Here is a 22316-nt window from a genome sequence, read left to right on the forward strand (position 1 = left end):
CCCAGCTGGCCTGGTACGTTGCCTCCAGCCATTTGGGACGCACCGTTTCAGTTTCAAATACTCTATGTTGAACAAAGACAAGACGACTGTAACTAAGGCTGGGAATGTCAATGCAATCAAACTAGCAAGTATAAGTGAGTCATTTACTTCATGAAATGACAGCCTGAATGATGCACTCGCATCGGTGAATTCAACTTCAATTGCGCTGCTTTCGTTTTGTCTCGTTTCCCTCTAGCAGTGGAGGGAAAGGTTAAAAAGACACACGCAGTCCTAACTTGGCGACTAAAATGTCTGCACTAGCCTGTCTGCACTAGACTGTCTGCACTAGCCTGTCTGCACTAGCCATATTAGAGTCACGGTTCGTTTTGTTTTATTGTTAGTTTGTTCAGTGTTGCATTTCTATAATACATTAAGAATGTACGCATACGACGCTGTGCCTTGGTCTCCTCCTGACGACGGATCGTGACACATGCATTGGGCAGGCAATCTGCAGAAGGACGAGCAGGCTACAATTCCCCCATTGTTTATCAGTGCGATTTTTGACGGTCAACAAACTGAAAAAGTTTGACAGGGTTTATCTAGTGTTAACCTCGTTTTTTTTTTAGCTTATCTCGCTCTCTGGCTCGTATTTAGTTGTTGATCTTGTTGTTGTTGATGTGCGTCACTGGTGGAGAGAGAATTTACGTTTTCGTGGTTGTAAAATAAATAAATTAAACCCTAGTCTATGGATTTCAAATGACTGCCAAGGGGGCGGAGCCAGGCTCAGCCAATCAGAATGAGTTTTTCCCACATAAGGACTTTATTTCATAAATAATAAACAATTCTCAGCCCTACTGCCTGTAAACACACAGTCCAGTTCATAGTGAATGATGGAAGGCCCTACTGCCTGTAAACACACAGTCCAGTTCATAGTGAATGATGACAGGCCCTACTGCCTCTAAACACACAGTCCAGTTCATAGTGAATGATGACAGGCCCTACTGCTATAAACACACAGTCCAGTTCATAGTGAATGATGACAGGCCCTACTGCTATAAACACACAGTCCAGTTCATAGTGAATGATGACAGGCCCTACTGCTATAAACACACAGTCCAGTTCATAGTGAATGATGACAGGCCCTACTGCCTGTAAACACACAGTCCAGTTCATAGTGAATTATGACAGGCCCTACTGCTATAAGTTCATGAAAATGCTGCAGTATAACACTAGAGAGAGAGGAGAGAGACAGAGACAGACAGACAGACAGACAGACAGACAGAGGGAGACAGACAGACAGACAGACAGACAGACAGACAGACAGACAGACAGACAGACAGACAGACAGACAGACAGACAGACAGACAGACAGACAGACAGACAGACAGACAGACAGACAGAGGGAGACAGACAGACAGACAGACAGACAGACAGAGGGAGACAGACAGACAGACAGACAGACAGACAGAGGGAGACAGACAGACAGACAGACAGACAGACAGACAGACAGACAGACAGACAGACAGACAGACAGACAGACAGACAGACAGAGGAGGCAGACAGACAGACAGACAGACAGACAGACAGAGGGAGACAGACAGACAGACAGACAGACAGACAGACAGAGGGAGACAGACAGACAGACAGACAGACAGACAGAGGGAGACAGACAGACAGACAGACAGACAGACAGACAGACAGACAGACAGACAGACAGACAGACAGACAGAGGGAGACAGACAGACAGACAGACAGACAGACAGACAGACAGACAGACAGACAGACAGACAGACAGACAGACAGACAGACAGAGGGAGACAGACAGACAGACAGACAGAGGAGACAGACAGACAGACAGACAGACAGACAGACAGACAGACAGAGGGAGACAGACAGACAGACAGACAGACAGACAGACAGACAGACAAACAGACAAACATCGCTGGCCTGCTAATCTGAATATTTTCCCAGGGTTCCATCAGTGAGGGGATTCAATTCGTCTGGCCCGGGTGCCAGGGTAGGCATGTTTTGCACATAAGGTAAAGTTGATTTGCTTTTGTTTTTGGAACTGGGCCGTCTCCCGGGCGGGAGCCAGATGCTCTGTTTAAAGCCCAGGGCGAAGTTGTCTCAAAACAAACGTGATGTAAGTAAGCACGTGGAGTAGTGAGTAGGATTCTGTGTTTTCACCTGTAGAAGTGATTGCTTTTGATTTAAAAAAAAACACAAAAAAAACAGAATGATCTGCCTTCCTAATGGAAACTAGTTTTTTTTGTTGACAACATGACCGAGCGGCGCAGGTTACTGTCCCATTGGAGAAGGGCGCCACTCCCTCAACACATTCGCCCGTTCACGTCACGGACTATAGCCCAGTGCCCCTCGGCTCAGCATTAGCTAATCCGCCCACTGCTATTGGCTAGTGGTTCATTCTCTAGGGGGAGAGAGGAGGGGGGAGGGGGAGAAGTGTTCTGAGAGCAACACATCAACATTTAAACCAACTAGCATAGAATCACCACTCCTGGGTAGGTAGACAGTACATGGTATCAGCTAGTTGTACTTTATTACAGTAGAGCAGAGGGGAGACTGAGGGAGACTACATAGGAGGACACAGGGGAGACTACAGAGGAGGACACAGGGGGAGACTACAGAGGGGGACACTGGGGGGGGACTACAGAGGGGGACACTGGGGAGACTACAGAGGGGGACACAGGGGAGACTACAGAAGAGGACACAGGGGGAGACTACAGAGGGGGACACAGGGGAGAATACAGAAGAGGACACAGGGGAGATTACAGAGGAGGACACAGGGGGAGACTACAGAGGAGGACACAGGGGAGACTACAGAGGAGGACACAGGGGAAGACTACAGAGGAGGACACAGGGGAAGACTACAGAGGAGGACACAGGGAGAGACTACAGAGGAGGACACAGGGGAGACTACAGAGGAGGACACAGGGGAGACTACAGAGGAGGTCACAGGGGGAGGCTACAGAGGAGGACACAGGGGAGACTACAGAGGAGGACACAGGAGGAGACTACAGAGGAGGACACAGGAGGAGACTACAGAGGAGGACACAGGGGAGGCTACAGAGGAGGACACAGGGGAGACTACAGAGGAGGACACAGGAGGAGACTACAGAGGAGGACACAGGAGGAGACTACAGAGGAGGACACAGGGGGAGACTACAGAGGAGGACACTGGGGAGACTACAGAGGAGGACACAGGGGAGACTACAGAGGAGGACACAGGGGAGACTACAGAGGAGGACACAGGGGCGACTACAGAAGAGGACACAGGGGGAGACTACAGAGGAGGACACAGGGGGAGACTACAAAGGAGGACACAGCGGGAGACTACAGAAGGGGGATTACTAGACCACTTAGTTCCTGGTTCGTTTTAGGGTTTAGGGTAAATTCTTCATGAAGGCAGTCAGCTTATCTATCAAAAAGGGGAAGTTATATCAGTTTCAAGAGATGCCGGATTGTGGAGGGACATGGACCAGAAACAGGCTCAGCTGACTTCATCTCCTGTGGTAGAGTTTGTAACCCTCTTTGATACTTGTGAATGGGTTTAGAACCGGACTCCTGTGGTTGAGTACATGCGGTGCCTTGCGAAAGTATTCATCCACCTTGGTGTTTTTCATACTTCTTTTGTGATTAGGGTTTAGAACCATATACCTGTGATTAGGGGTTAGAACATTACTCCTGTGGTTGAGTATACCTGTGATTAGGGTTCAGAACATTACTCCTGTGGTTGAGTATACCTGTGATTAGGGTTTAGAACCATATACCTGTGATTAGGGTTTAGAACCATATACCTGTGATTAGGGTTTTGAACCATATACCTGTGATTAGGGTTCAGAACCATACTCCTGTGGTTGAGTATACCTGTGATTAGGGTTTAGAACCGTACTCCTGTGGTTGAGTATACCTGTGATTAGGGTTTAGAACCGTACTCCTGTGGTTGAGTATACCTGTGATTAGGGTTTAGAACCATATACCTGTGATTAGGGTTTAGAACCATATACCTGTGATTAGGGTTTAGAACCATATACCTGTGATTAGGGTTTAGAACCATATACCTGTGATTATGGGTCAGAACATTACTCCTGTGGTTGAGTATACCTGTGATTAGGGGTTAGAACCATATAACTGTGATTAGGGTTTAGAACCATATACCTGTGATTAGGGTTTAGAACCATATACCTGTGATTAGGGTTTAGAACCATATACCTGTGATTATGGGTCAGAACATTACTCCTGTGGTTGAGTATACCTGTGATTAGGGGTTAGAACCATATAACTGTGATTAGGGTTTAGAACCATATACCTGTGATTAGGGTTTAGAACCATATACCTGTGATTAGGGGTTAGAACATTACTCCTGTGGTTGAGTATACCTGTGATTAGGGGTTAGAACCACATACCTGTGATTAGGGTTTAGAACCATATACCTGTGATTAGGGTTTATAACCATATACCTGTGATTAGGGTTTAGAACCATATACCTGTCATTAGGGGTTAGAAAATTACTTCTGTGGTTGAGTATACCTGTGATTAGGGGTTAGAACCATATACCTGTGATTAGGGTTTAGAACCATATACCTGTGATTAGGGTTTAGAACCATATACCTGTGATTAGGGGTTAGAACATTACTCCTGTAGTTGAGTATACCTGTGAATAGGGGTTAGAACCATATACCTGTGGTTAGGGTTTAGAACCATTATACCTGTGATTAGGGGTTAGAACATTACTCCTGTGGTTGAGTATACCTGTGATTAGGGGTTAGAACCATATACCTGTGATTAGGGTTTAGAACCATATACCTGTGATTAGGGTTTAGAACCATTATACCTGTGATTAGGGGTTAGAACATTACTCCTGTGGTTGAGTATACCTGTGATTAGGGGTTAGAACATTACTCCTGTGGTTGAGTATACCTGTGATTAGGGGTTAGAACATTACTCCTGTGGTTGAGTATACCTGTGATTAGGGTTTAGAACCATATACCTGTGATTAGGGGTTAGAACCGCACTCCTCTGGTTGAGTATACCTGTGATTAGGGGTTAGAACTTTACTCCTGTGGTTGAGTATACCTGTGATTAGGGTTTAGAACCATATACCTGTGATTAGGGTTTAGAACCATATACCTGTGATTAGGGGTTAGAACATTACTCCTGTAGTTGAGTATACCTGTGAATAGGGGTTAGAACCACATACCTGTGATTAGGGGTTAGAACTTTAATCCTGTGGTTGAGTATACCTGTGATTAAGGTTTAGAACCGTACTCCTGTGGTTGAGTATACCAGTGATTAGGGTTAGAACATTACTCCTGTGGTTGAGTATACCTGTGATTAGGGTTTAGAACCATATACCTGTGATTAGGGGTTAGAACCGTACTCCTCTGGTTGAGTATACCTGTGATTAGGGGTTAGAACATTACTCCTGTGGTTGAGTATACCTGTGATTAGGGTTTAGAACCGTACTCCTGTGGTTGAGTATACCTGTGATTAGGGTTTAGAACCATATACCTGTGATTAGGGTTTAGAACCATATACCTGTGATTAGGGTTTTGAACCATATACCTGTGATTAGGGTTCAGAACATTACTCCTGTGGTTGAGTATTCCTGTGATTAGGGTTTAGAACCATACTCCTGTGGTTGAGTATACCTGTGATTAGGGTTTAGAACCGTACTCCTGTGGTTGAGTATACCTGTGATTAGGGATTAGAACCATATACCTGTGATTAGGGTTTAGAACAATATACCTGTGATTAGGGTTTAGAACCATATACCTGTGATTAGGGTTTAGAACCATATACCTGTGATTAGGGTTTAGAACCATATACCTGTGATTAGGGTTTAGAACCATATACCTGTGATTAGGGGTTAGAACATTACTCCTGTGGTTGAGTATACCTGTGATTAGGGGTTAGAACCACATACCTGTGATTAGGTTTAGAACCATATACCTGTGATTAGGGTTTAGAACCATATACCTGTGATTAGGGTTTAGAACCATATACCTGTGATTAGGGGTTAGAACATTACTCCTGTGGTTGAGTATACCTGTGATTAGGGGTTAGAACCATATACCTGTGATTAGGGTTTAGAACCATATACATGTGATTAGGGTTTAGAACCATATACCTGTGATTATGGGTTAGAACATTACTCCTGTGGTTGTGTATACCTGTGATTAGGGGTTAGAACCACATACCTGTGGTTAGGGTTTAGAACCATATACCTGTGATTAGGGTTTAGAACCATATACCTGTGATTAGGGGTTAGAACATTACTCCTGTGGTTGAGTATACCTGTGATTAGGGGTTAGAACCATATACCTGTGATTAGGGTTTAGAACCATATACCTGTGATTAGGGTTTAGAACCATATACCTGTGATTAGGGTTTAGAACCATATACCTGTGGTTAGGGGTTAGAACATTACTCCTGTGGTTGAGTATACCTGTGATTAGGGGTTAGAACCATATACCTGTGATTAGGGTTTAGAACCACATACCTGTGATTAGGGTTTAGAACCGTACTCCGGTGGTTGATTATACCTGTGATTAGGGTTTAGAACCATATACCTGTGATTAGGGTTTAGAACCATATACCTGTGATTAGGGGTTAGAACATTACTCCTGTGGTTGAGTATACCTGTGATTAGGGGTTAGAACCGTACTCCTGTGGTTGAGTATACCTGTGATTAGGGGTTAGAACCATATACCTGTTATAAGGGTTTAGAACATTACTCCTGTGGTTGAGTATACCTATGATTAGGGGTTAGAACATTACTCCTGTGGTTGAGTATACCTATGATTAGGGGTTAGAACATTACTCCTGTGGTTGAGTATACCTGTGATTAGGGTTTAGAACATTACTCATGTGGTTGAGTATACCTATGATTAGGGGTTAGAACATTACTCCTGTGGTTGAGTATACCTGTGATTAGGGGTTAGAACCATATACCTGTGATTAGGGGTTAGAACCATATACCTGTGATTAGGCTTTAGAACCATATACCTGTGATAAGGGGTTAGAACATTACACACACACACACACACACACACACAGTAGGTTAGTTGTGTAGTGTCTTAGTGTCGTGGACTCGTAGTGTCATGTGTAGTGTCGTAGGGTCATAGTGGTGTAGTGTCATAGTGTCGTAGGGTCGTAGTGTCGTAGTGGTGTAGTGTTGTAGTTTTGAAGTGTCATAGTGGTGTAGTGTCGTAGGGTCATAGTGGTGTAGTGTCATAGTGTCGTAGTGTCGTAGTGTCGTAGTGTCGTAGTTGTGTAGTGTCATATTTGTGTAGTGTCGTAGTGTCATAGTGGTGTAGTGTTGTAGTTTTGAAGTGTCGTAGGGTTGTAGTGTCGTAGGGTCGCAGTGTCAGTAGTGTAGGGTCGTAGTGTCATAGTGGTGTAGTGTCATAGTGGTGTAGTGTCCTAGTGGTGTAGTGTCATATTGGTGTAGTGTCATAGTGATGTAGTGTCATTGGGTCATAGTGGTGTAGTGTCATTGGGTCATAGTGGTGTAGTGTCGTAAGGTCATAGTGGTGTAGTGTCGTAAGGTCATAGTGGTGTAGTGTCGTAGGGTCATAGTGGTGTAGTGTCATAGTGGTGTAGTGTCATAGTGGTGTAGTGTCATAGTGGTGTAGTGTCATAGTGGTGTAGTGTCGTAGGGTCATAGTGGTGTAGTGTCATAGTGTCGTAGGGTCGTAGGGTTGTAGTGTCGTAGTGTCGTAGTTGTGTAGTGTCATATTTGTGTAGTGTCGTAGTGTCGTAGTGTTGTAGTTTTGAAGTGTCGTAGGGTTGTAGTGTCGTAGGGTCGCAGTGTCAGTAGTGTAGGGTCGTAGTGTCATAGTGGTGTAGTGTCATAGTGGTGTAGTGTCCTAGTGGTGTAGTGTCATATTGGTGTAGTGTCATAGTGATGTAGTGTCATTGGGTCATAGTGGTGTAGTGTCATTGGGTCATAGTGGTGTAGTGTCGTAAGGTCATAGTGGTGTAGTGTCGTAGGGTCATAGTGGTGTAGTGTCATAGTGGTGTAGTGTCATAGTGGTGTAGTGTCATAGTGGTGTAGTGTCATAGTGGTGTAGTGGTATAGTGGTGTAGTGGTATTGTGGTGTAGTGGTATATTGGTATAGTGGTATATTGGTATAGTGGTGTAGTGGTATAGTGGTGTAGTGTCATAGTGGTGTAATGTCATAGTGGTGTAGTGTCATAGTGGTGTAGTGTCATAGTGGTGTAGTGTCATAGTGGTGTAGTGTCATAGTGGTGTCGTGTCATAGTGGTGTAGTGGTATAGTGGTGTAGTGGTATATTGGTATAGTGGTATATTGGTATAGTGGTATAGTGGTGTAGTGGTGTAGTGGTATAGTGGTGTAGTGGTATAGTGGTGTAGTGGTATAGTAGTGTAGTGGTATAGTGGTATAGTGGTATAGTGGTGTAGTGGTATAGAGGTGTAGTGGTATAGTGGTGCAGTGGTATAGTGGTGTAGTGGTATAGTGGTGTAGTGGTATAGTGGTATAGTGGTATAGTGGTGTAGTGGTATAGTGGTGTAGTGGTATAGTGGTGTAGTGGTGTAGTGGTGTAGTGGTATAGTGTCATAGTGGTTTAGTGGTATAGTGGTATAGTGGTATAGTGGTATAGTGGTGTAGTGGTGTAGTGGTGTAGTGGTATAGTGGTGTAGTGGTGTAGTAGTGTGGTGGTATAGTGGTATAGTGGTATAGTGGTGTATTGAGGTAGTGGTATAGTGGTGTAGTGGTATAGTGGTGTAGTAGTGTGGTGGTATAGTGGTATAGTGGTATAGTGGTGTATTGAGGTAGTGGTATAGTGGTTTAGTGGTATAGTGGTGTAGTGGTGTAGTGGTGTAGTGGTATAGTGGCATAGTGGTGTAGTGTCATAGTGGTGTAGTGGTATAGTGGTGTAGTGGTGTCGTGGTGTAGTGGTATAGTGGTGTAGTGGTGTAGTGGTATATTGGTGTAGTGGTGTAGTGGTATAGTGGTGTAGTGGTATAGTGGTGTAGTGGTATAGTGTCATAGTGGTATAGTGGTGTAGTGGTATAGTGGTATAGTGGTGTAGTGGTATAGTGGTGCAGTGGTATAGTGGTGTAGTGGTATAGTGGTGTAGTGGTATAGTGGTATAGTGGTATAGTGGTATAGTGGTGTAGTGGTGTAGTGGTATAGTGGTGTAGTGGTGTAGTGGTGTAGTGGTATAGTGTCATAGTGGTTTAGTGGTATAGTGGTGTAGTGGTGTAGTGGTGTAGTGGTATAGTGGTATAGTGGTATAGTGGTGTAGTGGTGTAGTGGTATAGTGGTGTAGTGGTATAGTGGTGTAGTGGTATAGTGGTATAGCGGTGTAGTGGTGTAGTGGTATAGTGGTGTAGTGTCATAGTGGTATAGTGGTGTAGTGGTATAGTGGTGTAGTGGTGTAGTGGTGTAGTGGTATAGTGTTGTAGTGGTATAGTGTCATAGTGGTATAGTGTCATAGTGGTATAGTAGTGTAGTGGTGTAGTGGTATAGTGGTGTAGTGTCATAGTGGTGTAGTGGTGTAGTGGTATAGTGTCATAGTGGTTTAGTGTCATAGTGGTGTAGTGGTGTAGTGGTATAGTGTCATAGTGGTGTAGTGTCATAGTGGTATAGTGGTGTAGTGGTGTAGTGTCATAGTGGTGTAGTGTCATAGTGGTGTAGTGGTATAGTGATGTAGTGGTGTAGTGGTGTAGTGGTATAGTGGTGTAGTGTCATAGTGGTGTAGTGGTATAGTGATGTAGTGGTGTAGTGTCATAGTGGTATAGTGGTGTAGTGGTGTAGTGGTAAAGTGTCATAGTGTCGTAGTGTCATAGTGGTGTAGTGTATAGTGGTATAGTGGTGTAGTGTCATAGTGGTATAGTGGTATAGTGGTGTAGTGGTGTAGTGGTATTGTGATGTAGTGGTGTAGTGGTGTAAGTGGTATAGTTGTATAGTGGTGTAGTGGTGTAGTGGTGTAGTGGTATAGGTGTGTAGTGGTATAGTGGTATAGTGGTATAGTGGTATAGTGGTGTAGTGGTATAGTGTCATAGTGGTATAGTGGTGTAGTGGTGTAGTGGTAAAGTGTCATAGTGTCGTAGTGTCATAGTGGTATAGTGGTATAGTGGTGTAGTGGTGTAGTGGTATAGTGGTATAGTGGTATAGTGGTGTAGTGGTGTAGTGGTATAGTGGTATAGTGGTGTAGTGGTGTAGTGGTGTAGTGGTATAGTGGTGTAGTGGTGTAGTGGTATAGTGGTGTAGTGGTATAGTGGTGTAGTGGTGTAGTGGTATAGTGGTGTAGTGGTATAGTGGTGTAGTGGTATAGTGGTGTAGTGGTATAGTGGTATAGTGGTATAGTGGTTTAGTGGTATAGTGGTGTAGTGGTGTAGTGGTGTAGTGGTATAGTGGTGTAGTGTCATAGTGGTATAGAGGTGTAGTGGTATAGTGGTGTAGTGGTGTAGTGGTGTAGTGGTATAGTGTCATAGTGGTATAGTGTCATAGTGGTGTAGTGGTGTAGTGGTATAGTGGTGTAGTGTCATAGTGGTGTAGTGGTGTAGTGGTATAGTGGTTTAGTGTCATAGTGGTGTAGTGGTGTAGTGGTATAGTGTCATAGTGGTGTAGTGTCATAGTGGTATAGTGGTGTAGTGGTGTAGTGTCATAGTGGTGTAGTGGTGTAGTGGTATAGTGATGTAGTGGTGTAGTGGTGCAGCGGTGTAGTGTATAGTGGTATAGTGGTATAGTGGTATAGTGATGTAGTGGTATAGTGGTGTAGTGGTATAGTGGTGTAGTGTCATAGTGGTGTAGTGGTGTAGTGGTATAGTGGTATAGTGGTGTAGTGTCATAGTGGTATAGTGGTGTAGTGTCATAGTGGTATAGTGGTATAGTGGTATAGTGGTGTAGTGTCATAGTGGTATAGTGGTATAGTGGTATAGTGGTGTAGTGGTGTAGTGGTATTGTGATGTAGTGGTGTAGTGGTGTAAGTGGTATAGTTGTATAGTGGTGTAGTGGTGTAGTGGTGTAGTGGTATAGGTGTGTAGTGGTATAGTGGTGTAGTGGTGTAGTGGTATAGTGTCATAGTGGTATAGTGGTGTAGTGGTGTAGTGGTGTAGTGTCATAGTGGTATAGTGGTATAGTGGTGTAGTGGTGTAGTGGTATAGTGGTATAGTGGTATAGTGGTGTAGTGTCATAGTGGTATAGTGGTATAGTGGTGTAGTGGTGTAGTGGTATAGTGGTATAGTGGTATAGTGGTGTAGTGGTGTAGTGGTATAGCGGTGTAGTGGTGTGGTGGTATAGTGATGTTGTGGTATAGTGGTATAGCGGTGTAGTGGTGTTGTGGTTTTTTGGTTTGGTGGTGTAGTGGTGTAGTTTAACTGTGTTGCTCCCTGGTGTGTGTCTGTGTGTCTGTGTGTCTGTGTGTCTGTGTGTCTGTGTGTCTGTGTGTCTGTGTGTCTGTGTGTCTGTGTGTCTGTGTGTCTGTGTGTCTGTGTGTGTCTGTGTGTCTGTGTGTCTGTGTGTGTGTATATGTGTGTGTCTGTGTGTCTGTGTGTCTGTGTGTCTGTGTGTCTGTGTGTGTGTATATGTGTGTGTCTGTGTGTCTGTGTGTCTGTGTGTGTCTGTGTGTCTGTGTGTGTCTGTGTGTGTGTATATGTGTGATTTCCAACCGTGCGTTGTACTAGATTTGATGAGGATTAGCGTTTAATCTAAAGCCTCCTATCCCCCTGTCCCCTCCTATCCCCCGTCCCCTCCATTCCCCCGTCCCCTCCTATCCCCCGTCCCCTCCTATCCCCCCGTCCCTCCATTCCCCCATCCCCTCCATTCCCCCATCCCCTCCTATCCCCTGTCCCCTCCATTTCCCCGTCCCTCCATTCCCCCATCCCCTCCATCCCCCGTCCCCTCCTATCCCCCCGTCCCCTCCATTCCCCCGTTCCCTCCATTCCCCCATCCCCTCCATTCCCCCCGTCCCCTCCTATCCCCCGTCCCCTCCTATCCCCCCGTCCCCTCCATTCCCCCGTCCCCTGCATTCCCCAGTCCATTCCATTCCCCCGTCCACTCCATTCCCCCCCCGTCCCCTCCTATCCCCTGTCCCCTCCATTCTCCCCGTCCCCTCCATTCCCCCATCCCCTCCTATCCCCCGTCCCCTCCTATCCCCTGTCCCCTCCATTCCCCGTCCCCTCCTATCCCCCCGTCCCCTCCTATCCCCCCCCCCCCATTCCCCCGTCCCCTCCATTCCCCCGTCCCCTCCTATCCCCCCCCGTCCCCTCCTATCCCCTGTCCCCTCCATTCCCCGTCCCCTCCATTCCCCCGTCCCCTCCTATCCCCCGTCCCCTCCTATCCCCTGTCCCCTCCATTCCCCCGTCCCCTCCATTCCCCCCGTCCCCTCCTATCCCCCGTCCCCTCCTATCCCCCGTCCCCTCCATTCCCCATCCCCTCCATCCCCCATCCCCTCCTATCCCCTGTCCCCTCCATTTCCCCGTCCCCTCCATTCCCCCATCCCCTCCATTCCCCCATCCCCTCCATTCCCCCTCCCCTCCCTGTCCCCCTCCCCTTCCTGTCCCCCCTCCCCTCCCTGTCCCCCTCCACTTCCTGTCCCCCTCCCCTTCCTGTCCCCCCTCCCCATCCTGTCCCCCTCCCCTTCCTGTCCCCTCTCCCCATCCTGTCCCCCTCCCCCTCGTGTAAGCTGATTACCAGTAGAGACCTGTAGACATGACTCGTGTTATGAGGGCTGCTCTGGCCCTGAGTGATATTGGGTAATGTCATGTGTGTGTGTAAATTCCACCACTCCCGTGCGTGTGCTTGTATCAAGATAATCCCCTGAGCTTTCCGATGATTATCGTCCAGGCAACAGAGTGATTCTAATTCCGTTGCGAAGGGCTTTTTGGAATATGATGATCTAGCAACATGACAGTTAGGCAACCTCAGAGTAGACAGAGTATTTTTTTTAAATATATATATATTTCACCTTTATTTAGCCAGGTAGGCTAGTTGAGAACAAGTTCTCATTTAGAACTGCAACCTGGCCAAGATAAAGCAGAGCAATTTGACACATACAACAACACAGAGTTACACATGGAATAAACAAACATACAGTCAATAATACAGTAGAACAAAAAGAAAACAAAAAGTCTATATACAGTGAGTGTAAATGAGGTGAGATAAGGGAGTTGAGGCAATAAATAGGCCATGGTGGCGATGTAATTACAATATAGCAATTAAACACTGGAATGGTAGATTGGCAGAAGATGAATGTGCAAGTAGAGATACTGGGGTGCAAAGGAGCAAGATAAATAAATAAATACAGTATGGGGATGACGTAGATAGCCCATCTGTAAACAGCCCATCTATGTACAGGTGCAGTGATCTGTGAGCTGCTCTGACAGCTGGTGCTTAAAGCTAGTGAGGGAGATGTGAGTCTCCAGCTTCAGTGATTTTTGCAGTTCCTTCCAGTCATTGGCAGCAGAGAACTGGAAGGAAAGGCGACCAAAGGAGGAATTGGCTTTGGGGGTGACCAGTGAGATACAGTATACCTGCTGGAGCGCGTGCTACGAGTGGGTGCTGCTATGGTGACCAGTGAGCTGAGATAAGGCGGGGCTTTACCCAGCAGAGACTTGTAGATAACTTGTAGCCAGTGGGTTTGGCGACGAGTATAAAGCGAGGGCCAACCAATGAGAGCGTACAGGTCGCAGTGGTGGGTAGTATATGGGGCTTTGGTGACAAAACGAATGGCACTGTGATAGACTGCATCCAATTTATTGAGTAGAGTGTTGGAGGCTATTTTGTAAATGACATCACCGAAGTCGAGGATCGGTAGGATGGTCAGTTTTACGAGGGTATGTTTGGCAACATGGGTGAAGGATGCTATTTGCGATATAGGAAGCCGATTCTAGATTTAATTTTGGATAGGAGATGCTTAATGTGAGTCTGGAAGGAGAGTTTACAGTCTAACCAGACGCCTAGGTATTTGTAATTGTCCACGTATTCTAAGTCAGAGCCGTCCAGAGTAGTGATGCTGGACGGGGCGGGCAGGTGCGGGCAGTGATCGATTGAATAGCATGCATTTAGTTTTACTTGCATTTAAGAGCAGTTGGAGGCCACGGAAGGAGAGTTGTATGGCATTGAAGCTCGTCTGGAGGTTAGTTAACACAGTGTCCAAAGAAGGGCCAGAAGTATACAGAATGGTGTCGTCTGCGTAGAGGTGGATCAGACAATCACCAGCAGCAAGAGAGACATCATTGATGTATACAGAGAAGAGAGTCGGTCCAAGAATTGAACCCTGTGGCACCCCCATAGAGACTGCCAGAGGTCCGGACAACAGGCCTTCCGATTTGGCACACTGAACTCTATCAGAGAAGTAGTTGGTGAACCAGGCGAGGCAATCATTTGAGAAACCAAGGCTGTTGAGTCTGCCGATGAGGATGTGGTGATTGACAGAGTCGAAAGCCTTAGCCAGGTCGATGAATACGGCTGCACAGTAATGTTTCTTATCGATGGCGGTTAAGATATCATTTAGGACCTTGAGCGTGGCTGAGGTGCCCCCATGACCAGCTCTGAAACCAGATTGCATAGCGGAGAAGGTATGGTGGGATTCGAAATGGTCGGTAATATGTTTGTTAACTTGGTTTTCGAAGACCTTAGAATGACAGGGTAGGATAGATATAGGTCTGTAACAGTTTGGGTCTAGAGTGTCACCCCCTTTGAAGAGGGGGATTACCGCGGCAATCTTTGGGAATCTCAGACGATACGAAGGCGAGGTTGAACCAGCTAGTAATAGGGGTTGCAACAATTTCGGCAGATAATTTTAGAAAGAGAGGGTCCAGATTGTCTAGCCCAGCTGATTAGTAGGGGTCCAGATTTTGGAGCTCTTTCAGAACATCAGCTGAATGGATTTGGGAGAAGGAGAAATGGGGAAGGCTTGGGCGAGTTGCTGTTGGGGGTGCAGTGTGGAAAGCATGGCCAGCCGTAGAGAAATGCTTATTGAAATTCTCAATTATGGTGTATTTATCAGTGGTGTGCCCACTGCACTTCAGTGGGAGGAGGTGTTCTTATTCTCCATGGACTTTACAGTGTCCCAGAACTTTTTGAGTTCGTGTTGCAGGAAGCATTTCTGCTTGAAAAAGCTTTTCTTTTCTTTTCTTAGCTACATTATTTATGTCCCCCTCTCTCTCTCTTCCCCCTTTCTCTCTCTCTCTCTCTTCCCCCTTTCTCTCTCTCTCTCTCTTCCCCCTTTCTCTCTCCCCCTCTCTCTTCCCCCTTTCTCTCTCCCCTCTCTCTTCCCCCTTTCTCTCTCTCTCTCTCTCTTTCTCTATCCCCTCTCTCTCTTCTTCCCCCTTTCTCTCTCTCTCTCTCTCTTTCTCTATCCCTCTCTCTCTCTTTCCCCCTTTCTCTCTCTCTTTCTCTATCCCTCTCTCTCTCTTCCCCCCCCTTTCTCTCTCTCTCTCTCTCTCTCTCTCTCTCTCCTCTCTCTCTCTTCCCCCTTTCTCTCTCTCTCTCTTTCTCTATCCCTCTCTCTCTCTTCTCCCCTCTCTCTCTCTCTCTCTCTCTCTCTCTCTCTCTCTCTCTCTCTATAGAGGAGTTGTTTAGGCTTCACCTGCTTCTCCATCAGAGATCTACTCAGGACCAATGAGCCTCAGCTCTCCCTCAGCCTCAGGTAAAACTGACTCAACACTCACCTTTAGTCCGACTTACTCAAACATAACCTTAACACTCACATTAATTCTGACTTAATCAAATCTGAGTTCTTACCCGCCTTATGCCTGACTTAAAACGGACTCATCTGAGCCCTGACCTGACACTAGAACCTCTACAACTCTCTCTCTCTCTCTATGTTCTCCATCCCATTTCCTCGCTCACCGTTGCCGGGATACCTTGACATAAAGGAGGAAGTGAGAGGGCACGAGCTCCTCCCCCAAACAGTTCCTCTTTACACAGAACCAAGTCATCATTACTAGTGAGAGAGTTACACTGCTACAGTTAACACTGGATCCTTGTTGATGGAGGTGCTTGTTGGTCGGTGCGTATCGGTCTGAATCCCCTTTCTCAGGTCTGCGGACGGAACGAGCGAGGTCGGGGAGGTGAAGCTGGGTCGTCTGCAGATGAGAGACATGGAAAACAGAGAGGGGGAGGACACCACTTCAGACATCCATGGACACAAGGTAGACAGAGGTCTGTCTGTCTGCCGGTCTGTCTGTCTGCCGGTCTGTCTGTCTGTCTGACTGTTTGACTGTCTGTCTGTCTGTCTGTCTGTCTGACTGTCTGTTTGACTGTCTGTCTGACTGTTTGACTGTCTGTCTGTCTGACTGTTTGACTGTCTGTCTGTCTGTCTGTATGTCTGTCTGACTGTTTGACTGACTGTCTGTTTGACTGTCTGTCTGTCTGTTTGACTGTCTGTCTGACTGTTTGACTGTCTGTCTGTCTGTCTGTCTGTCTGTCTGACTGTCTGTCTGTTTGACTGTCTGTCTGACTGTTTGACTGTCTGTCTGTCTGACTGTTTGACTGTCTGTCTGTCTGTCTGTCTGTCTGTCTGTCTGTATGTCTGTCTGACTGTTTGACTGACTGTCTGTCTGTCTGTTTGACTGTCTGTCTTTCTGTCTGTTTGACTGTCTGTCTGACTGTTTGACTGTCTGTCTGTCTGTCTGTCTGTCTGTCTGTCTGTCTGTCTGTCTGTCTGTCTGTCTGTCTGACTGTTTGACTGTCTGACTGTCTGACTGTTTGACTGTCTGTCTGTCTGTCTGTCTGTCTGTTTGACTGTCTGTCTGTCTGTCTGTCTGTCTGACTGTTTGACTGTCTGTCTGTCTGTCTGTCTGACTGACTGTTTGACTGTCTGTCTGTCTGACTGTTTGACTGTCTGTCTGTCTGTCTGTCTGTCTGTCTGTCTGTCTGTCTGTCTGTCTGTCTGTCTGTCTGTCTGACTGTTTGACTGTCTGTCTGTCTGTCTGACTGACTGTCTGACTGTCTGTCTTACTGTTTGACTGTCTGTCTGACTGTTTGACTGTCTGTCTGACTGTCTGACTGTTTGACTGTTTGACTGTCTGTCTGTCTGTCTGACTGTCTGACTGTTTGACTGTCTGTCTGTCTGTCTGTTTGACTGTCTGTCTGTCTGACTGTTTGATTGTCTGACTGTCTGTCTGTCTGTCTGTTATTAACGTGTCCTCCCCTCTCTCTCTCTGTCCTAGTGTCCCCTCTCTCTCTCTGTCTGTCCTAGTGTCCTCTCTCTCTCTGTCCTAGTGTCCTCTCCTGTGTGTGTTATTAACGTGTCCTCTCTCTCTCTCTCTCTCTGTCCTAGTGTCCTCTCTCTCTCTCTGTCCTAGTGTCCTCTCCTGTGTGTGTTATTAACGTGTCCTCTCTCTCTCTCTCTGTCCTAGTGTCCTCTCTCTCTCTGTCCTAGTGTCCTCTCCTGTGTGTGTTATTAACGTGTCCTCTCTCTCTCTCTCTCTGTCCTAGTGTCTCTCTCTCTCTCTCTCTCTCTATGTCCTAGTGTCCCCCTCTCTCTCTCTCTCTGTCCTAGTGTCCTCTCTCTCTCTCTGTCTGTCCTAGTGTCCTCTCTCTCTGTCCTAGTGTCCCCTCTCTCTCCCTGTCTGTCCTAGTGTCCTCTCTCTCTATCCTAGTGTCCTCTCCTGTCTGTTATTAACGTGTCCTCTCTCTCTCTGTCCTAGTGTCCTCACTCTGTTCTAGTGTCCCTCTCTCTCTCTCTCTCTCTCTCTCTCTGTCCTAGTGTCCTCCCTCTCTCTCTCTGTCCTAGTGTCCCCTCTCTCTCTCTGTCCTAGTGTCTCTCTCTCTCTCTCTCTCTCTCTGTCCTAGTGTCCCCTCTCTCTCTCTGTCCTAGTGTCCTCTCCTGTGTGTGTTATTAACGTGTCCTCTCTCTCTGTCCTAGTGTCCTCTCCTGTCTGTTATTAACGTGTCCTCTCTCTCTGTCCTAGTGTCCTCTCCTGTCTGTTATTAACGTGTCCTCTCTCTCTCTGTCCTAGTGTCCTCTCCTGTCTGTTATTAACGTGTCCTCTCTCTCTGTCCTAGTGTCCTCTCCTGTCTTATTAACGTGTCCTCTCTCTCTGTCCTAGTGTCCTCTCCTGTCTGTTATTAACGTGTCCTCTCTCTCTGTCCTAGTGTCCTCTCCTGTCTGTTATTAACGTGTCCTCTCTCTCTGTCCTAGTGTCCTCTCCTGTCTGTTATTAACGTGTCCTCTCTCTCTGTCCTAGTGTCCCCTCCTGTGTGATTCTCTTCATGGCTCCATGCACGACAGAGACAACAGTCCCATGATGAGGGCAGGTGAGTCTCAACTGTTTCTATAGACACGTTTAATAGAGCGTGTGTGTGTGTGCGTGTGTGTGTGTGTGTGTGTGTGTGTGTGTGTGTGTGTGTGTGTGTGTGTGTGTGTGTGTGTGTGTGTGTGTGTGACAACCGTCCCGTGATGCGGGCAGCAGGTGAGTCTCATAACATTGTGCTTGCTGGGGTATATACAGTACCAGCGTGCTGCCGTAAAATGATCCCTGGAATCTCTTATTTCCTAGTTGTGAGGTCATATATATACATTTTTTTTTGTTGTACAGAAAACAGTGTAAAAAAAAAAAAAAACCTTGAATGAGTTGAGTGTCCAAACCTTTTGTGTCTAAACTCGGGTTGATATAACACTGTATATATAAAATCAGATGATTGCGATAAATATATATATTTATTCGTCTGTGTCCTCTCCTCAGTGTTCAGGAGCACAGTGTGCAAAGTGTACCGGTTCCAGACCGAGGCTAGCAGGTGGATGCTGGTGAGAGAACAGATGAGCGAAAGCCCTCTGTCCTCCAGTCTACCCAAACAGCTTCTGTCCTGCTACATACAAGAGGACATGAGGAGGTGAGACTGGCTCAGCCGTCATGGCTCAAACTGGCTCCAGCCGTCATGGCTCAAACTGGCTCCAGCTGTCATGGCTCAAACTGGCTCCAGCCGTCATGGCTCAAACTGGCTCCAGCCGTCATGGCTCAAACTGGCTCCAGCCGTCATGGCTCAAACTGGCTCCAGCCGTCATGGCTCAAACTGGCTCCAGCCGTCATGGCTCAAACTGGCTCCAGCCATCATGGCTCAAACTGGCTCCAGTTGCACAGTTACTGTTGAACATATGCGTAGAGACAGACATTTGGGTTTTTGCCAGTGGATATAGACATGTCAATTCGTCTTTTGAGAGACATGATCAACAATGAGTGAAACTGAAACCTTGTAGTAAAGTTGAGTGTTTTTCCAGGAACCAAGACAATCTTAGGAGCCTCTTTTGCTTTCATATCAAATATTTTATGAAGTTTTCTTTTGACAACATTAAGAGAGAAGTCAAAAATAAACTTCCATCTCTCTCTCTCTCTCTCTCTCTGTCTCTCTGTCTCCCCACTTTTCTCTCTCTCTGTCTCTCTCTCTCCCCACTTTTCTCTCTCTCTGTCTCTCTCTCTCTGTCTGTCTCTGTCCCCACTTTTCTCTCTCTCTGTCTGTCTGTCTGTCTGTCTGTCTGTCTGTCTGTCTGTCTGTCTGTCTGTCTGTCTGTCTGTCTGTCTGTCTGTCTGTCTGTCTGTCTGTCTGTCTGTCTGTCTGTCTGTCTGTCTCTCTCTCTCTCTCTCTCTCTCTCTCTTTTCAGGGTCCAGGAGCTTTGTGACCTGTGTGACCTTTCACCCTACTGGGATCGGTTAAGGACTGATGTTATCGCCCACTACAGTCAGCTGATCAGCACCTACCAGGAAACACTGACAGAACTCAACAAACTGACAGGTGAGAGAGAGAAATAGATGGGTAGGGAGTGCTGTGTATAACAAGTAAAGGAAGTAGTGTTTTTTTTGGGGGGGGCAGGTGTACTCCAGTACTATTTGAGAAGGTGCGGGGTCACGCAAATTTCCTAGGTGGCAACGGTTTGATATTGTCTTCATCAGTGTAGTAACAAACCCCTACCTAGCAACACAATGTGACCCAAAACTGTTTTCCACCTCTCTTGTTGGCGGAGATACATGTTGGATTTAAAAGCTCATTCTGCAATTCTACATATTTTGCCGTATGTGTGTCCATCTGATACCAGGGCGCCGAGGCCCGACTGAGTTCCTAAAAGTCCTGCGGTCCATATTGACCCTGTTCTAGACACGGATCTGGACCAGGGTCCGCCTGTTGAGTACAGTTGTAGGATCTTAATTTGATCTATATTGTCAGAGCAGAAATAATCCTGCAGCAACAGTCCGTTTTTAGTCCATAATGTTGCTTGATCGGTGGTTAACTAAAATTTGAAGAAAAAAAAACACAACGCTCCTCAGCATTTCCTGTGGTGCAGGAAACTTCTCAGCGAAACCAAAGAGTGATCAAATTAAGATCCTACATATGTATGGCTGGTTTAGAGTTTTCCTAATTAATGACTAGTTTTACTAGTCAATAACCAATTAAAGTGTTTTAATGTTAGATGTAGATTACTGTCAGACTAACCGTAACCTTCATCTCTGTCTCAACGTTAAATCTCCTTTTAGACCAGGTTAAACTGATGTTTTACCCCAGTGTTTCCCAAACTCGGTCCTGGGTTTTGCACCATAGCACTACACAGCTGATTCAAATAATCAAAGCTCGATGATGATTGGTTGGTTATTTGAATCAGCTGTGTAGTGCTAGGGTGAAAACAACACGGGACCGAGTTTGGGAATCTCTGTTCTAGCTAACACAGAGGACTTTTAACAGTTTAAAGAGATTCTTCAGTTCTTTTGGATACTTTTTAGCCAGGAGTTCTGAAAGTAGTGCTCACGAGACAAAAGTGGTCCTCGAGAATTGCATACCACAGTATTTCCCAACCCTGATCCACCAGTACAGTACTTAAAAACTAATTTAGCAAGCTTTGACACACTGACAGTCTGTGAGCCGTTCCAGAGTATTGATAAATGCAGTTAAGTCTTTCAGGTGGAGAGCAGGGTTGTTGGGGTACTGGTGGACCAGGGTTGTTCTGTTGGTGGTACTGGTGAACCAGGGTTGTTCTGTTGGGATACTGGTGACCAGGGTTGTTCCGTTGGTGGTACTGGTGAACCATGGTTGTTCTGTTGGGGTACTGGTGAACCAGGGTTGTTCTGTTGGGGTACTGGTGGACCAGGGTTGGTCTGTTGGGGTACTGGTGGACCTTGCGGTACTGGTGGACCAGGGTTGGTCTGTTGGGGTACTGGTGGACCTTGCGGTACTGGTGGACCAGGGTTGTTCTGTTGGTGGTACTGGTGAACCAGGGTTGTTCGGTTGGGGTACTGGTGGACCAGGGTTGGTCTGTTGGGGTACTGGTGGACCTTGCGGTACTGGTGGACCAGGGTTAGTCTGTTGGGGTACTGGTGGACCTTGCGGTACTGGTGGACCAGGGTTGTTCGGTTGGTGGTACTGATGGACCAGTGTTGTTCTGTTGGTGGTACTGATGGACCAGGGTTGTTCTGTTGGTGGTACTGATGGACCAGGGTTGTTCTGTTGGTGGTACTGATGGACCAGGGTTGTTCTGTTGGTGGTACTGATGGACCAGGGTTGGTCTATTGGGGGTACTGATGGACCAGGGTTGTTCCGTTGGTGGTTCTGATGGACCAGGGTTGTTCTGTTGGTGGTACTGGTGGACCAGGGTTGTTATGTTGGGGGTACTGGTGAACCAGGGTTGTTCTGTTGGTGGTACTGGTGGACCAGGGTTGGTCTGTTGGTGGTACTGGTGACCAGGGTTGGTCTGTTGGTGGTACTGGTTGACCTGGGTTGTTCTGTAGGTGGTACTGGTGGACCAGGGTTGGTCTGTTTGTGGTACTGATGGACCAGGGTTGTTCTGTAGGTTGTACTGATGGACCAGGGTTGGTCTGTTGGTGGTACTGGTGGACCAGGGTTGTTTTGTTGGGGGTACTGATGGTCCAGGGTTGGTCTGTTGGGGGTACTGGTGGACCAGGGTTGTTCTTTTGGGGGTACTGATGGACCAGGGTTGGTCTGTTCGTGGTACTGGTGGACCAGGGTTGTTCTGTTGGTGGTACTGATGGACCAGGGTTGGTCTGTTGGTGGTACTGGTGGACCAGGGTTGGTCTGTTGGGGTACTGGTGGACCTTGCGGTACTGGTGGACCAGGGTTGCTCTGTAGGTGGTACTGATGGACCAGGGTTGGTCTGTTGGTGGTACTTGTGGACCAGGGTTGTTCTGTTGGTGGTACTGATGGACCAGGGTTGTTCTGTTGGTGGTACTGGTGGACCAGGGTTGTTCGGTTGGTGGTACTGGTGGACCTTGGTTTACTGATGGACCAGGGTTGTTCTGTTGGTGGAACTGATGGACCAGGATTGGTCTGTTAGTGGTACTGATGGACCAGGGTTGGTCTATTTGTGTTACTGATGGACCAGGGTTGTTCTGTT

General features: G+C 46.8%; 1 pseudogene; it reads left to right on the plus strand.

Moving 5' to 3' along the window:
• Nucleotides 1–3267: 3267 nt before the first annotated feature.
• The window catches only part of LOC112262190, a 54844-nt pseudogene continuing 35795 nt past the window's right edge, over nt 3268–22316 (plus strand).

Source organism: Oncorhynchus tshawytscha, unplaced genomic scaffold (genome assembly GCF_018296145.1).
Source record: "Oncorhynchus tshawytscha isolate Ot180627B unplaced genomic scaffold, Otsh_v2.0 Un_contig_13380_pilon_pilon, whole genome shotgun sequence".
NCBI classification, from domain to species: domain Eukaryota; kingdom Metazoa; phylum Chordata; class Actinopteri; order Salmoniformes; family Salmonidae; genus Oncorhynchus; species Oncorhynchus tshawytscha.